The sequence below is a fragment of the Equus caballus genome, chromosome 8, assembly GCF_041296265.1.
Source record: "Equus caballus isolate H_3958 breed thoroughbred chromosome 8, TB-T2T, whole genome shotgun sequence".
In the NCBI taxonomy this organism is placed as follows: Eukaryota; Metazoa; Chordata; class Mammalia; order Perissodactyla; family Equidae; genus Equus; species Equus caballus.
Window position 1 is genome coordinate 15379911 of NC_091691.1, and position 14857 is coordinate 15394767.

General features: G+C 47.8%; 1 long non-coding RNA gene and 2 pseudogenes across 2 annotated transcripts in view; 1 reads left to right on the plus strand and 2 right to left on the minus strand.

Moving 5' to 3' along the window:
* LOC111774628 (uncharacterized) overlaps positions 1-3270 on the minus strand; it is a 58414-nt gene extending 55144 nt beyond the window's left edge. For both annotated transcript variants that reach the window (XR_011441331.1, XR_011441330.1), the window contains exon 1: positions 2986-3270. This is a non-coding gene — a long non-coding RNA (uncharacterized lncRNA). The remainder of the gene's footprint in view (positions 1-2985) is intronic.
* A 3669-nt stretch (positions 3271-6939) lies between these two features.
* Positions 6940-11239, minus strand: LOC111774795 (Y-box-binding protein 1 pseudogene; annotated as a pseudogene).
* A 716-nt stretch (positions 11240-11955) lies between these two features.
* On the plus strand, positions 11956-14195 carry LOC100052087 (tubulin alpha-3 chain-like; annotated as a pseudogene).
* Positions 14196-14857: the final 662 nt, after the last annotated feature.

The following is a 14857-nucleotide window of genomic DNA, read 5'->3' on the forward strand; positions in this document are numbered from 1 at the left end:
GGATTCCCTAGCAAGGGTTGTACTAGATAATCGAATGGCACTCCATTATCTCCTTGCAGAATAGGGTGGCATCTGTGTTGTAACCAACACCTCCAGCTGTACTTGCATCAACTCTTCTGGCGAAGTTGAGTTAGAACTTGGAAAAAATTTAAAAATAGCACAGGATGTCTCCCGTCCAATGTCTTTCAATGACACCCTCTGGTTCCCTATCAGTGTTTTTAGCTGACTTCCTTTGGGGAAAGGTGCTTGGATGAGACCAGGACTTCAAATATTGTTTATGATTATTTTTAGACTCTTGCTATGTGTATTTGTATTTAAGCTTCTTATGCTACTACTCACTCAGATCTGCTCGAGAACTCCTACAAATACCAAGCTGATGGTCGCTCAAGGTATTGAAATGATGGATAAGGCTTATTCACCTGAACCTTCAGGGAACCAGATGAAATTCCAAGGCAAGGAAACTGCCTAAGACTCATTTCTTTACCACCTCCTTGTTGCTCAAATGTGGCCTAACCCTTATGGCACTGACCCCTGGAAATATCCATTGGGAAGGCACAATCTCCACCCCCCGCGCTGACATGAGACATGACTTCCGGAACCAGTCCATCCCAGCAATGTGGGACTAAACAAATCTATGGTTGATCAGCGATGCTTTCAGAGAAAGATCTTGACCAAAAGGGGAAAAATGTGAAACGTGAAATGTGAAATGAAAGAGAGTAACTTATGTCTAAGGGCTTTAAAATGGAGCTGGAAAGCCATGAAGAAGATGGGTCTTATGCCCATCCTCTTCCAGCAGAACATGAATTTTTGAACCAAGGAATGCTGCAAGAAACCTGCAGCTCAGCACAGACTCAGACATTTGCCTCCCTCTGGCTAGCCCTAGCAATCAATTATTTTTGGCAAAGATTAGCTTTCTGTTGCAAACCCCTATTAACATTCTTTGTAAAGCAAATCTCCCTCTGTGCCTTTAAAAGCCCCTAACTTTTACTCCTTAGTGAGACACTATTTGGGTTTCTACCTGAATCTCTGCTCCCTGAATTGCAATTCTTTGATCCCAAAATAAACACTTCTCTGCCTCTCATTTTGGCTCCTTATTTTTAGGTTAATAAGGCGAAGGCATTACTCTGCCCTACTCCTCTTAATTCTACATGTGACCCAGATGTCCCTACGTCTTCCTGCCTCCTGGAGTTCCCCCTTCTGTCAGTATCCAAATGACACTGCTCAAATCAGTTCATTTACTTCGGGTAGTCCATGCCCTCCCCAATATCTGAGAGCATTTTTTTAGGGGGGCATGGGGCAAAAAAAGTCTCACATTTCTCCCAAGTCAGTCCTCACTGCCATCTTTTCGTCCACTTTTGTCTGTCTCCTGCAGCTTCCATCTTCTCTGTCCCCAGGCTGTCCCCTCCCCTAGTCTGCTATTCTCCCCAGGGCCAGATTTAGCCCAAGCTCCACCATCAAGGCCCACTGCATGCTGCCCCAAATTACCTCTCCACAATTATCCTCATTACACCTCACTATGAACTGGTTTCCTAGCCCCTCCTTCTTTTTGTCTCCAGCCCTGGAAATGGCAGTCACATCTGTCCCCACATGCTCCAGCCGTTACCACAGGTGCATCCTCCCCCAATTCCTGCAGCCTCTCTGCCCGAGGCTGACTCTGGGTTCTTGTACCCACCATGTTGGGCCTCCCTGGGAAGAGTAACTGGTTCTCCAAACACCACTCCCTGGCAGCCCCAGGTAGCTGCCCCATCATTCTACCATCCAGACCACACTCCTGAAACTTGCCAGAGCAAGGGAGGAGCAGGCAGCTGAAGAGTTGTGCCCACTGACTCCATTGTGCTCGGGGGGAGGCATGTGTTGCTCAAACCCAGACCATCTGAACTGCCACTGAAACCCTACCCCATGTGCCCACTGGCCTAGTCGTAGTAGGCAGGGCAAAAAATCTACGTTTTCCATCTCTGTTTTTTATTTATTTATTTTAAGTTTTTATTCTTGCTGAGGAAGATTAGTCCTGAGCTAACATCTGTTGCCAATCTTCCTGTAGATTGTATGTGGGTCACTACTACCACATGGCTGCTGAGGATCAGTGCAGGTGCATGCCCAGGAACCAAACCTGGGCCCCTGAAGTGAAGTGTGCTGAACTTAACCAGTAGACCATGGGGCCAGCCTGACATAGTGGGGTTTTTTAACTTTACCTTTATTAATATATTAATATATGATTTATATTTGTAAATTACTACACACAATTTATATTTATATATTTATATTCTCTATATTTAACTCCTTTTTGGTGCTGCCTTCTCTATGAAAATTCCAGCTCATTCAGGTTGTGCTTAGAAGATCCAGGAGAAGGGGCTCTTTCCTTCTGTAGGGTAAACACACTCTCCCATGGACCAGCAGCAGGAATGGGGGAGTTTGGGGGGGTAAACAGGGGGCATCAGTCACCCTTCGAGGAACCCTGGAAGTTCTGTGTCCTCTCACCAAGGTGTGGGGGTGGGAAATTCTCCGGCCTCCTGCCATGACCGCTTGTGGGGTCTCCCGCCCTCATCCTCTCCCTGCTGCCATGTGCTCCCCCTAGGCGCCCGTCCACCCGCATCTGCTGCTGTCCGGCTCCCGCCCACCCAGGAGAGCCAAACTCCTTGGTCCGGCCATGGTCGCGCCAGCCCAGCCCAGAGCCGCCAGCGTCGCCCTCTCGACCGCAGACCATGCCCGGGTGAATCCCACAACTCGCCAGAGCCCGCCCTGCCAGCTCCACCCTTCCCCCCTCGCTGATTGGAAACCTCGCGATACTTTCTTCAAGACCCGCTCACAGGCCCTACGTGCCCCGGAAGGCGGAGGTACCCCCTGCCTCCCTCCTCATACCTCCCCACCACTTCCTCCCGGGGGCCATCACATGGTCCGCCACACATGCTCATGCGACGGAGTCGGTGACCCATCTGCCCCTGACAGCCCCCCTCGTAAAGCTTCCTCCCAGCCCAGGACACTGACCTCAGCCCAGTGAGAGGGCCCAGACGGCCCCCTCACGGGTGTTTGCAGAGCTGACGTCCGCCAAGGCCTTTCCCAGGCCCTGGCCCTGTCCCCGCCACGCCCGTGCCGCTCACGATGAGACTGCCTGTCAAGGACGGACAGTGGGGCTCAGGCGCGAGAGCTCCGGCAGCGCGGCCTCCACCCGTCAGGGGCTCCCTCCTGGCCTGCGGCTGCCCTGTCAGAGTTGCTCAGCGGCCGCCAGGCTCGCAGCTTCCGCCGACGCAGCGCCAGACGTGCAACCGCTGCGCTGCAGCCCAGGGGCACTTCCCTCCTAAAAGGAAGACCAATCAGAAGAGTGATTTTGCCCGTCAAGAAAATGGCCAATCGCGATTGGGGTCCCAGCCGGGGGCCCGCCCCGCAAAGGGGTCAGAGCCAATGGCAGTCAGGCGGGCGGCGAGCCAATGAGGACCCCGCAGGCTCGCAGTCAGGCCCGTCTCGTTGGGCCGAGAGGAGGTGGGAGCTCAGAGTGCAGCATGGCGGCTGGCGGCTGGCGGGTTGGGGTCTTGTGGGAGGCGGGACGTGGAGGGCAGGCCCGGCGGGCAGCGGGGCGCAAGGGTGTTGTCCCTGCTCGGGGCGTGCCAGGACCGGGCACCACCCAAGGTCGTGTCCACAGCTTGTGGGTCAGGGGTGGGCACGAGGCACACTGCGCACGTGCCATCGCCTCCTGCCTTCGCCCTTCCAGACTCTTCCTTCCAGATGCAGCACCAAGTGTTGCACTTGAACTCTCTCCTGTGTGTCTCTGCTACGCTGCGAGCTCACCAGGGCACTTAAGAAAATGGGCAGTACTTACAAGGTCTTGAAATAATAATGATCGAAAATGGTGTATGCGGAAAATCTTGCTTCCTCCATTAGATAGGTTTTTTCCCGGTAGTTTATAATGATAATTTTTTTTTAAGCAAAACCAAGCAAACAAGAATAGATGTGCCTATATCCTCTTTTTCTTGCACCAAAGGTAGCACACAGTGTGCACTCTTTCACTTGTTTTTGATTGTACGAAACACCCAGCTCCCTCTGTGTCAGCATACAAAGATCTGCATTGTCGTTTTCGGCCGCACAGTGTTCCAGTGTGTGGCTGCAGGTTATTCAGACTGTTTGGTATCGCTGCAGACTGGGATGCTGTCCAGCCCTTACACATAAGGCTGCAGTGAGTATCTGTGCGTGTGCCGGTTCTTACTGGTGTGGATGCATATGGGATGCCAGAAGTGGATGGCTGTGAGTTTGTAGATGTTGTCGGATTCCCTTCCATCAGCAATCTATGAGAATTCCTGTTTTCCCACAGCAGGGTAGGCTTCTGCCTTTAATTTGTTCATTTTTATATCCTCAGCTCATAGGTATCTACTGAGTAATTGTTGAATTAACGCGGTGATAGTTTACACGTAAATGAAACCCAACCAACGCCCCGTCATAGTGCACCTCTAAAACAAGCAGAGCCCAAGAGACAGCCTTATGTGGAGAGAGGCCACAATGACCCTGGGACAGGGCTTTACATGGTCCGTTGCAGATTTCACTTGTTCCCCAGTTAACTGAGGCTGATGGCTAGTCATCTCAGCCTCAGTTTCCCCTCCTGACCACTGTGGTAGCTTCCAAACTTTACAAAAAGTATATAACTACATAATAACTCACGCTAACCTCTGCATTCTCCTCTTGTAAAAGTTGGTTTTGAGGCTTCTCTTATTGGTCATTGCACAGCATGAAATCAAGCTGCTCAGAAAAATGTTTTTTAGAGGTAAAGTATTCCAAGTGTAAAGGAAAAGTATCTTCTTTTACCTGACAAGTAAAAGGAAGCTTCCAAAACTTAGAAGAAATTTGTGCATTTCATCATGTTTAGGCGCTGTTATTTTTAGCAAAGTCTTTGTCTTTCATGAGAAAAATACCATGATTAATACTTTCAGAGGAGCTATTCGGCCATTGTTTGTTGGTATAATAGTGTCTTCTCAAGTTGAAATGCCTAATAAGATTTTACGAGATGATAGTACTTAGTTGAACCAACTAAATTAAGAAACTTCAGTGGGCTGGCCCAGTGGCGCAGCGGTTTAGTGTGCAGGTTCCACTTCGGTGGCCCGAGGTTTGCTAGTTCAGATCCCAGTGTGGACATGTCTGTGGCAGGCGTCCCACATATAAAGTAAAGGAAGATGGGCATGGATGTTAGCTCAGGGCCAGTCTTCCTCAGCAAAAAGAGGAGGATTGGCAGCAGATATTAGCTCAGGGCTAATGTTCCTAAAAAAAAAAAAAAAACGGAACTTCAGATGAGGGGGAGGTGGTGACAAGTTGGTGTGAATTTAACCTAAAAGGACTTCCACTGATCTCCTCTGAGACAGTGTTGGCCATTCCAGGTACTTCTCCTTTGTGTTAGAAGGATTTGTGTCTCAAGATGTATTTAATGGAAATACCAGCCACAGATATTTTGGGTAAAATCCTCCCTTAGGAATCCCAGAGCCTCATCACAAAGTTGAGAACCTTCTGGAGAATTTGTCCCTGCCTCGAAGGGTAATTTGTTTTCTGGCTCAGTGTTGCAGTTTGGTTGGAACCAGAATTAGCCTATCAGCTGTGAATTAGCCCCTCATCTTTCATTTACTAAGGACAAGGCCAGAAGCAGAATTTCTAGGCTTCCAGACCATCACTCTTAACGAACTAGGAATTACAGTGCTGGGTTAGCAAATCAGAAACAACTTGCAGTAATTTGAGATTTCTAAACTGTAATGTGATCATAATTGTAAGATGGGAAAATAATACCCATGCTTAAAAGGATCTGGATCCTGATGTGGCCATTTTGACTGCCTGTTTCATTTTTATTCTGGTTCTCTCTCCTTCAGGGGGCTCCAGTAGTGGGTATAAGGAATTTGTCTGTTTCGTCTGTGTTGTCGAATTTATTGGCACAGAGTCGTTCATAATATTCCTTTACCCTTTCAATATCTTAGTATCAATAGTGACATCCTCTTTTTCATTTCTGATATTGGTAATGTTTATCCTTTCTTCCTCTGAATCAGTTTGGGTAGGGGTTTGTCAATGTGATCGTTCAGCTCAAAAAAACAGGTTTTGGTTTGATTTTTCTCTTGTTTTCCCTTTCTCTGTTTTCTATTTACTTTACTTCAGCTCTTTATTATTTCCTTTTTTCAGCATAATTAGGATATTTGCTCTTTTTCTAGTTTCTTAAGTTGAAAGCTTAGGTCACTGATTTTGAAACTTTCCAAGGACTTTCTGTGTGTTCGTGAGGGATATTGGTCTGTGCCTCTTTATCCTGTTGTTGGTTTTGGTACCAGGGTGATGCTGGCCTCGTAGAGTGAGTTGGGAAGCATTCCTTTCTCTTCTATGTTCTTGAAGAGTTTTATAGGTCGTTGGTTTTAGACCTTTCTAGCTTTTTCTGCTATGAGTGTTTTATATATGTTTCCGTCTAAGCACTGTTTTTGTTGCATCTCACAAATTTTGGTGTGTCATGTTTTCATTTTCATTCCAGTTGAAATGTTTTCTAATCTCCCTTGTTATTAGTTTCCAACTATTTGGGGGATTTTTCAGATATCTTTATGTTACTGATTTCTAATTTAATTCCAACATTCAGAGAAAATATTTCGTATTATTTAAATTTTTTTATTAAGATCTTTATTAACAGGTGCTTGCAGTTTGTTGAGTTTTTTGAGAATATCAAGTTGTAAACTTTTATCACAAATTAAAAATGAGGTTCTTAAAAATTTAACTTGACCAGATATGAAACAATTTTAATACTTTTAAAGACATATTGAGAAAAACTAGTCTTCATTAAAAAAAAAAAACACATTTGTCATTACCAAAAAGAGACGTCTTTAGATAAATTAATGAAAGTCCCGTGCTGCATGGGATGATGCAGATGGTTCTAGTTATCTGGTCAATGGGCAGAAAGCAAGCACTTCAGGTCTTCAGCTCCCACCTTTAGTTCCTCTCTTATTGGTGGAACTTCATACTCCTTCCTTCCTGTCGGCTGACTAAACCTGCTGGTGGTGGCGATGGAGAGCCCACATTTCCCCAGCCTGCCTGCTCAGCCTCGGGAGGGGCGGGATTCTCAGCAGCAGGAGCAACTGCTTTTGTCCCTTTACCATCTTGTGCTTTAGGGTTTTCCTGGCATCTGTATTGGTCATTGAAGGTGCGGCGGTGCTGATGTTGAGGTGGCTGCTTACATTGGGTCTCATCTCCTTGATTTTCTTGATCTCCATGGCCACCCTCTCAGGGCTGTCTTTGGCGAGGAAGATCCTTGCGGAATTGTGGTCTATACCCTGACACAGCTTCTGTCTCACTGGTCTCCCTTGTTCTCCTGCACTCTGGTTGTCAGTCCCCTCCATCACTTCTCCCTGCACAGGACGGCTGGAACACTGTGCTTGTCACCCATAGTGTCTCTGCGTGTAGGAAGGTGGGGACTGTGGCCTGCATGTGGTCGGGCTGGCACTGTGGGGCCTGGCCTTCAGGAGCACTCTCTGATCCCTCGCTCTTTCCTGCTCTCACTATTCTGGTGGTCCTGCTGGTGGGTGTGTGGAGGACCCCTGTGATGTGAACAGCAGCTGTGATGGTCCCGGGCTGCTGTCTATTTACTGTCTTGCATTGCAGCTCCACCAGGCCTGTCACCTCTGCTGCCTCTGCACCCCTTCTCCTCTAACAGCACCAAACCACACAGTCTCCCCGTCTCCTGCGCTGCAAAGGTCCTCACTGGGTTCTTCCTCTTTGTGGCCGTCTGTGTACACATACATCTTCCTTGGTGTCCTTCCTCTTGATGAAACCACATCCATTTCTTACACTCAACCATTTTACTGTTCCCAAAACCTTTGCTACAATTACCCTCTTGTGCCTGCGCCCTGCCGCTGGTGCTGGGCTAGGTGTTGGCAGCACTGGGGGCGGGGGCAGCTGAGGGTCTTGGCCTCGCTGCTCAGCGTGTGGTGATGGTGACTGGGCCAGGTCACCACTCAAGGGTGCAGTGACGGAGACTGGAGCTGGAGGAGGTGCATGGGCTGCTCAGGGCTCTTGGGGTCCGCTCTTCCCTCCCACTACTGACAAACTCTTATTTGGATTATTTGAGATTTATTGAGAATCGTGTCATGGTTGCTGGAGAATGTGGTCTCTGTTGGCAAATGTCCCCTGTGCTCATGAGAAGAATGTGTCCTCTGCTATGTTGGAGGGGTGTTCTATAATGTCATTTAGGTCAGAGTGGTTGCCAGTGCCATCCAGGGCTTCTGTATCCTTCCTCATTTCTGTCCACTTGTTCGATCAATTATCAAGAGAGTGTTGAAATCTTTGCCTATAGATTGTCTATTTCTCCTTTCAGTTCTTTACGTTTTGCTTTGTGTATTTGAAGCTCTGTGTCTAGAAGCTATACCTCTAATGATACATAACCATTAAGGACTGTGATGTCTTCCTGGTGAGTTGGCCCTTTTATTATTGTGAAATGACCCTCTTTCCCTGGGAAAATTCTTTGCTCTGAAAGCAACACTGTTGGTCCTGACCAGCACTCTCCCCGACCTGGACACCACATGAATGCGCTGCTCCCTGGGAGCTCCCTGGGAGCTCCCTGTAGACAATGTGCTGTCTGGTGGGGCCTGCCCTTTATCCCCAAGAAGAGGCCTGCTGGGGCATCAGAGAATGCCAGAAATGAGAGATCCTGAGTTCCTGCTAGTCCACCTGCCCAGCCATGGGTTCAAACCCACTGTGGAGAAGCATGAGAAGAGTGGCAGAGTGGGGGAACTCAGGTTCATCACCTGGTACCCGCGTGATGTTTCCTCTAAAACTGCTTGAAGGACACCTGATGGGGCGGTCCGTCCATCCCAACCTCCCCTCTCCTGGATCAAGGCCAGTCTGTGTGCTCAGAATGTGCCAGTGTCAGCAGAAAACAAACACGATAGAAGAAAAAACGCACTGTTCCTATGCCTCCCTTGTTTCCTTTGGTGTAGCCTTAACATGCTGTATTTTTCTCCATTCTTTACTTTTTACCATGTCACTGGGCTTCCTGTAGTCAGCATAGAGTTAGGGTTTGCTTTTTTCTGCATCTGACAAACTGCTGTTTATTAAGTAATTGCACTGAACTTGTAAGGACATTAATGTGACTATTGGCGTGGTTGGGTTTAAACCCACCAGGTTCCTCTTTGTTTCTAATTATCCCATTTGTTTCTTCCCATTTCCTTCTTTTCTTCTACCTTCTTTTGGGTTAATTATTTGTATGGTTCCATTTTATCTCCTTTATTAGCTTCTTGGCTCTTCCCCTTCATTTTATTTTTTGTGGTTGCTTTGAGGATTACTGCCTACATCTTCTGTTTACGCCAGTCGACCTTCAGGTGAAACTGTCCATGACAGTCCACTCCCGTTTCCCCTTCTTGGCCTTGGTGCTATTGTTTGTCATATTTTGCTTTTATATGACCTAGTAACCCCACAATAAATCATTATTTTGCTTTAACATTCAATTATATGTTTAAAATATGGCAAAAAGCCTTTTCTATTTGCCCCTGTATTTAGCAATTGTAGTGTCTTCCTTCCTTGTGTAATCCCAGTTGTCCGTCTGGTATTGTTTCCCTCTGCCTGGAGGAATTCCTTTAACATTTCTTTTTTTTTTTTTTTTTAAGGATTGGCACCTGGGCTAACAACTGTTGCCAATCTTTTTTTTCTGCTTTATCTCCCCAAACCCCCCTGTACACAGTTGTATATCTTAGTTGCAGGTCATTCTAGTTGTGGGATGTGGGATGCCGCCTCAGCGTGGCCTGACGAGCAGTGCCATGTCCGCGCCCAGGATCTGAACCCTGGGCCGCCGCAGTGGATCGCGCGAACTTAACCACTCGGCCACGGAGCCAGCCCCTAACATTTCTTGCAGTAGTGACCTGCTAATGATTCATCCTCTCAGTTCTTGAATATCTGAAAAAATCCTTATTTGCGTTTTTCTTTACAGTTTTATTGAAGTATAATTGACATAAAAATAAGGTACTCATTTAAAGTGTATAATTTGACAAGGTCTGACATTTATTAACATATTGATAACCCATGAGGCCATCACCTCCATCAAGATAATGAACATGTCCATCACCCCCAAGTTCCCTTGTGCCCCTTTGTAATCTCTCCCGCCTGCCCCCCTCCCATCCCTGCCAGTCTACTTTTCTCTATTTTCTACAATTTTGTGTAAATGGAATCACTGAGTTCATTGTTTGTTGTGGTTTGGATTCTTTCACTCACTATGATTATTTTGAGATTCATCCATGTTGTTGCGTGTGTCAACGTGGTTCCTTTTTATTGCTGAGTATCAACTGTTTTTGTGGTAAAATACACACGACAAAATTTACCATTTTAACCATTTTTCAGTGTATAATTCAGTACCATTAAGCACATTCACATGTTGTATAACCAGCACCACTGTTTCCAGAACTTTTTCATCATCCTCAAATCCTTTCTTCTGTAGTATATAATCTGCTGTTAATACCATCCACTGTGTTTTTGATTTCAGATATTTTCTTTTTTTATCATTAGCAGTTGGATTTAGGTCTTTTTAATATGAAACTTGTCTCCCTTATCATTCTAATTTTTTCCTCTACCTTCCTGAGCATATGGATATATAATAGTTATTTTAATGTCCTTGTCTTCTAATTCTGTCATCTATGCCATTCTGGGTCTTTTTTTTTTTTTTAATGTTTTATGTTTTGTGTGTATGTGTGTGAGGAAAATTGGCCCTGAGCTAACATCTGTGCCAATCTTGCTCTTTTTGCTTGAAGAAGACTGTCGCTGAGCTAACATCTGTTCCAATCTTCCTCTATTGTATGTGGGATGCCGCCACAGCGTGGCTTGACAAGCAGTGCTAGGCCTGCATGAGGATCCAAACCTGTGAACCCTGGGCCGCCAAAGCAGAGAGCGTGAACTTAACCACTGCCCCACGAGGCCACGCCTCTGGGTCTCTTTTTGTTGATTGCTTTTTCTCTTCATAAGGTCATATTTTCTGAAATTTTTCTCTTTTTTTGGTATACTTGGTAAGTTTAGATTGGGTACCAGACACTATGAATTTTACATTCTTGGGTGCTAGATTTTCTTGGTGTTCCCTTAACTATCTGTAGGCTTTTTTCTGGGATGCTGTTAATATACCTTGAGACAGTTGGACAGTTGGATCCTTTGAGGCTTGCTTTTCAGCTTTCTTAGGTAGGTCCAGAACAGCCTTGAGTGTAGACCTCGTTCGGCCCCACTTCTGAGGAGCCCATTCAGTGTTTGTGAGGGAGCGGCTCTCCAGCATGGCGGCTGTGAGCTCAGGAGTCCCTCACACACATGTGCTGAGCAGGCCTCAGCTGTGGACTGCCTGGGGCTCCCCGCTGGTCTGCACAGAGCGCTTTCCCTGCAGCTCTCTCCCCTCCAGCATCGGCACCGTGGTTTCCTGCTGCCCCAGCCACCCTGAACCCCGAATCCTCTCTTCTCCACTCGGGGGCTCCCTGGGCTTTTGGTCTCCCTTCCTCTGCTGCAGCCTGGAAACTCCCCAGCAGGAAACTTCTGGGGCAGGAATGCAGCTGACTTTGTTTCTCTTCTATTAGCAATCACTGTCTCTGCTGCATGTTGGCCAGTGACTGAAAACTGTTATTTCATATATTTCATCTGATTTTCTAAGCCATTGCTTAAAACAGGGTGGTAAATCCACCCTTAGGTGGAAGCAACATTTCTTGAGTGCTTATTTTAAATTAATTTTTGTATTACGTATTGATGGCTTGGAAGATGAGATTATAGTGGCTGTATTCCTATTCATAGTTGAAGTGTGTTTCTAGGCATGTTGGATGGGCAGGTGTTCAGATATGAAATGATCATTAGCAGGTCATGGGGTGTAATGTATGAGAAAATCTCCAGACACCAAAATATTTTACAAACATTAATTTATGATATCAGGTCCCACTTGCATGTCATAGAGTAATGATTGCCTTGAAGAAGAGGGTCTCACATTTATGTTCTGGTTTCCAGCACGAGTGCATCTCTATCCATGTGGGGCAGGCGGGGGTCCAGATCGGCAATGCCTGCTGGGAATTGTACTGCCTTGAACATGGAATTCAACCTGATGGTCAGATGCCAAGTGACAAAACCATCAGCGGTGGGGATGACTCATTCAACACGTTCTTCAGCAAGACTGGGGCTGGCAAGCATGTGCCCAGAGCAGCGTTTGTGGACCTGGAGCCCACCGTGGTCGGTAGGTTCTCAGGCACTCAGGTGGCTGTCCTGGGAGGGTAGGAGAGCCTAGCTAAAGCCCCACATGAGCTCCTTTGAATCCCTCTGCAGAAAGGACGGATGTACAAAGGTATGCCTGTAGCCACGTTAGGGGAGAAACTGGAGAGTTAGTGCTTGAAGTGTCTGTGGGACTCAGGCTCCTAATTAGGAAAACCTCCTGTAAGGTTGGCCAGCAGGAAGATGGGCTAGCGACAATTCACTCGTGGCCACCTCTGCCCTGGTTAGGTAGTCATATAGACCCTGTCTGCAGGGTGCCCGGGCACTGGACCCTCCTTATGCTGTGTACTCCCTCCGGCTAGTGCAGGAGTCTTGACCTGCATCTTAGGCATAGAAAGGTGAGTATAGAACATTCGTTGGGTTCCTCCAGATTAGAAGTCTGAGGTAGTTTCCAAGGAGAGCTGCAAAGAGAGCCCCTTTCAGTGGCCACCCAGGGGATGACAGAATGTCACCCTAAAGTCTGTGAGACCCAGGCCACATGGGGACTGTCTAGTGTGTAAGGGATTTTTAAATTACACCCTTGGCTGTACTGCGGGTATGAAAAACACGCACGTGTAGAACGGCCTGTGTTGGGTGTGGGGGCTCTACTCCCTTCTTTGGGAAGCAGTCACACTGACATTGGTACCATGAGTTGACTCTTCTCTCCTGGAGCCGTAGTGTGCAGTTGTGGTCTGTGTATTAGAGACGTTCCCTGTGAGGCACTGATGCTGCTGACCTACAAGGAACAGCGTGTAGTTAGGAGAATGGAACGGCCCCCGAATCTGCCCACTCTGGTGAGTTAACAATAGACCTTAAAGACTCGCGGCCCCTGTGTCCTCTTTGCAGATGAAGTGCGCACAGGGACCTACAGGCAGCTCTTCCACCCGGAGCAGCTGATCACCGGGAAGGAAGACGCGGCCAATAATTACGCCAGAGGCCATTACACCATCGGCAAGGAGATCGTCGACCTGGTCCTGGACCGGATCCGCAAACTGGTAAGAAGAGCTCTGACAAGGCTTCCTGTGGACCTTGTCCTGGACGGGAGAGTAGGCCTTGGATTGTGACCGGGAGGACATTTTGGGAGAAACCGAGGCCGGAGTCATGAATCCACAGTCTTACTCTGCAGTGTGGCTGCGGTGCATCCATGCAGCTTTCCGTCTGCTCTGCTTTGCCTCTAAGTGTGATGCGTGTTCACTGTGGAGGTGTGAATCGTGTGATCTCGCATGTGAAGAGAAGTGACCGTGGCGGGTTGGAGGTTGGTGGTGTGGCTTCTCCTGGGCGCTGGCTCACGTCCTCTGCTTTCTCTCAGGCGGATCTGTGCACGGGGCTGCAGGGCTTCCTCATCTTCCACAGCTTCGGGGGCGGCACCGGCTCTGGGTTTGCGTCTCTGCTCATGGAGCGGCTCTCCGTGGACTATGGCAAGAAGTCCAAGCTCGAATTTGCCATTTACCCAGCCCCCTAGGTTTCCACAGCCGTGGTGGAGCCCTACAACTCCATCCTGACCACTCACACAACCCTGGAACATTCTGATTGTGCCTTCATGGTGGACAATGAAGCCATCTACGACATATGTCAGTGCAACCTGGATATCGAGCGGCCCATGTACACCAACTTCCATTGTCTGATCAGACACATCGTGTCCTCCATCACGGCCTCCCTGCGGTTCGATGGGGCCCTGAACGTGGACTTGATGGAATTCCAGACCAACCTGGTCCCCTACCTCCGCATCCACTACCCCCTGGCCACCTGCACCCTGGTCATCTCAGCCGAGAAGGCCTACCATGAGCAGCTGTCCGTGGCCGAGATCACCAATGCCTGCTTCGAGCCGGCCAACCAGATGGTCAAGTGTGACCCTCGCCATGGCAAGTACATGGCCTGCTGCATGTTGTACAGGGGGGACGTGGTCCCGAAAGACGTCAAAGCGGCCATTGCCACCATCAAGACCAAGCGCACCATCCAGTTTGTGGATTGGTGCCCGACTGGATTTAAGGTAGGACTGGTGATGGGGAGTGGGTCTCCCTGTTGGAAGCGGCAGACCCTGCCATAGAACGCTGCCACTTTGCAGAGTTCCCCTGTTCCCTGACAGCTTGGCTCTTGGTCATAACTTAGGGGACCACAGTGATCATTTATTCAATGGCATCTTTTGAACTTCCTTCCTGAGTCATCACACTATAGATCTGTGGTATTTTTTTAACTAAATAGGAAATTTTTTGAAGGCTTTTTGTTCCCTTTTCTGGGTGGTAGAATTAGTGTGGGAAATGTAGGTTGGACTGGGAAATGTGGGCATTTGGGTAATTCAGGTGGATATTTGGGGAATGACTATCAATTGATTGCCATCACTGAATCTTCCTTCCATAAGGGTAGAAACTACATCCAATTTCAATGTCCTGTGCAGTGTTGGATTTAAAGAAAAACTATCATGAATCTTTTGTGAAGAAAATGGCAACATCTTTATTTCTCTCTTGGGAAGCCTAGAAATTCTGGCCTGAGTTTGCCTCAGACCACAGTTTGTCCCCACCTTCCATTGGAGACAGGATGGACACCTTGCTGTCGCTCTCCAGCTTTGTCCAGTCCTGGGTCACTGAACCCTGTGGATGATTTCCCTCAGGACTGTGCTTCCTGAGCCTTTTCATGTCTCCTCTGCCAGCCCAGACCCTCCCTGCTCCTGCTG